Source organism: Plasmopara halstedii (assembly GCF_900000015.1).
Source record: "Plasmopara halstedii genome assembly, contig: Scaffold_2904, whole genome shotgun sequence".
Taxonomy (NCBI): domain Eukaryota; phylum Oomycota; class Peronosporomycetes; order Peronosporales; family Peronosporaceae; genus Plasmopara; species Plasmopara halstedii.
In genome coordinates this window covers 1,419,076-1,422,023 of record NW_020189809.1, presented here as the reverse complement: position 1 = coordinate 1,422,023, position 2,948 = coordinate 1,419,076, and positions in this window count along the sequence as shown.

The following is a 2,948-nucleotide window of genomic DNA, read 5'->3' as shown; positions in this document are numbered from 1 at the left end:
CGATAACGACTTGGTTGATCGCTGTCTGGTGATTCGCCGAAGCTATTCGAGTTCTGGATGTAAAAGTCTGTTGTCATCAGCACTCCGCTCAGATCTTGCCGAGGTCGTATGCCGCTATGCAGAAGTCCTCGAGAGCCTGGAGCACTTTGTGCACTGACTGCCTCGCGTTGCGGAATATCATTTTCTGTCGAGGCGGCTTCTAGCCGTCAAGCAGACGAACGCGTCACTTCGAGCTACGTTGGAGCGCCTAGCGCCGTTGGAAATGGAGATCGTTGCACTCATGCTCACCCCCCCCAGTTGATGATTCAGCTTCTGAATTGCAGGGCACTTTTGGTGGTCGCCTCGGCGCCAACGCTTCCGCGTTCACTTGCGCCGAATCCCGGTACAGCATAAGCAAGCCCAAATAAAACACCAGGCGGGTGTGTATCTTTCTTGGAAGGGTCAGCGTATTCGCAAGTCCTCGCTTGGCCAGGACCTTAAACCGTGGGCGGAGCTTTGTCTTAAAGACAGCACAGACTGCATGTGTAGGGAGTTTTTTTGCATTTAATAAAACCAGGTCTCAGACCTCAAAGTTTCGATTATTTCCACTACCTTTTCCCTCCAAATATTCCATCTGCATGTCTTGGCTTTCAGCCATCGCATCGCGAGCGTGTCGTGGGACTTTCAGTCTAGCGGACAGGAAGTCAGTGACTTCCTTACGGACAATGAGGGGGTTGACAGCAGCAGTTTGGCTATTCCTCCCCCACCAAACTCTGAGCCATGGGATGGCGGCGTCAGCGAGACGCAAGGATTAACAAGCCCGTTCACGTAGAACGGTTTGTAGCCGGTAGACGCATACACTGCATTGTTCAAAGCGAAATCCACAAGTGACAGCATGGCGCTCCAGTGCTTCGGCATCTCGGCGCAGATGCTGCAAAGAACATTTATGATGCGATTTACGCGCTCAGTTTGGCCATCTGATCTGTCTGTGGGTGGTCCGCTGTTGACATAGTCAACTTGGTGCCCAGCACCCTGAAGATTGCCGACCAAACCTTCCCAGTGAATCATGGGTTTTTATTATAGACAATTTACTCCGAGAGTCCATGTTGTCGTAAGACACGATCGACACACAGCGTCGTTGTACCCACACCGTCGATGGTGTTCGGCACTGCCGCAAAATGCTTCTTGCTCAAACGGTCCACAAAGATCACCACACCCGTGTTGCCCACCGAGTCCTTCGGCATGCCAAACACAAGGTCCATACCTATGGACTACCAACACCCGGAGGGTAGCCGTAAATTGGCCAGCGGCGCCACCACCTTCGAAGAGAGTTTCATTCTTTGACACTTCTCACACGTGCGCACATATGTGTTCATCCATTTGTACAGCTTGGGCCACCAATAGTGGCAACTCACTGAGCTGTACATCTTCTCACGACCGAGATAACCACTTAGTAAGGTGAAGTTGGCCTCATAGAGAATGCGATATTTTAAATCCTCATCGCGAAGAACCGCGGTTCGTGGTGTATCCGTTAAATCGGTGCTATAATACAGCAAAAGGATACTCAGCGAATATCGCTGTAACCGTGCGCGCAAACGCGCCGACAACTTCTCGTTCGATTTTTTAAACTTCATGTTTCCGAGAGCCTGTAGCAGCGCTACACACATATCATCACCCGTGTATGCAGTGCAGAAAATCCGTCATCGACGACGCCACCGTCGTGACATGAGCAAGAGGCCTGCGTGACAACGCATCTGCCAAGCATTCTGCTTTCCTGGCTCATACTTCACCTCAAAGTTATATTAGATAAGAGCCACCTGGCCATCCTCTGCGAGAGGTGAGGCGACTGAGTCGCATTGCGTAGTGACGCATGATTTGTGTAGATCACAAACGGCTTTGAGCCAAGCAGGTGCACCCTGCACTTGAAACGTGCATACTTCATCGCAAGTTATTCCTTGTCATGAACTGCGTAGTTCCTCTCCGCAGCCTGAAGCTGGCGAGAATCGAACGCGATCACCCAATCTCGCCCCTCGGCGTCTGCTTGCAGCAGTGCACAGACGACACTAAAAGGACGATCGTGGTCTGGCAACGCCTGTCTTTGACCCTGTCAAAAATTTCCGATGCTCGGTGTCCCAACACCATTCCGCATTCTTCCTGTACAAGTGCAAGTAGTTGGCGAGGCCAAGCCACTTGAGCAACTCCTTTTGGTTCTCTGAAACCGGCCAGTCCACAATGGCCTTGATCTTAGTGGGGGCCGCGCGAAGACTACGTTTGCATTGAAGCCCCTAGAAATTGAATTCCTTCAACTCCGAAGATGCACTTATCTGCAAAGGCATACAGCTTATTCGTGCGCATGCACTCGGACACCACTCTCAAATGGACGATGTGGTTTTTCTCATTTGTCCACCCGTGCCCCGCACGACCGTGGACAAAGATGTCGTCGAAGTATGTTTGTGCATACGCCCGATGGGGCCTGGACAAATACGTCACAAGACGATTTAATGTTGCTGGTACATTTGACAGCCCTTGGGGCATCACCAGACACTCCAAGATCAACCCACACGGAGTGCCCACCGCTGTCAGCGGAATATCACTCGCTCTCAGGAGCAATTCGAAATACCCATCGACCTAGTCGAGTGAACTGTACAACCAAATTGTTCTGGAAAACATCATTCCCAGGAATCGGCGTCTGATTGGAATAGTGGCAGCATTTAGCCTATTGTAAGCGTGAACGATACGCCACTTGCCGTTCCGCTTCCGGACACAAAACGTGGGTGTTGAGTAGGGAGACTTGCTCTCACGCACTGTTCCTGCGCCGTGCTTGGTATGGAAAAGGCGTCAATGACGTCACACTGCTCCTTGGGCATGGGCAGGCCTCTCTAAATACGGCAATCTATAGAATCCGTATATTCCGTATTTGGTTTTTTTAAATGTTCCGCTTTTCAAAAAGAAAAAAATATTCTTGTCTT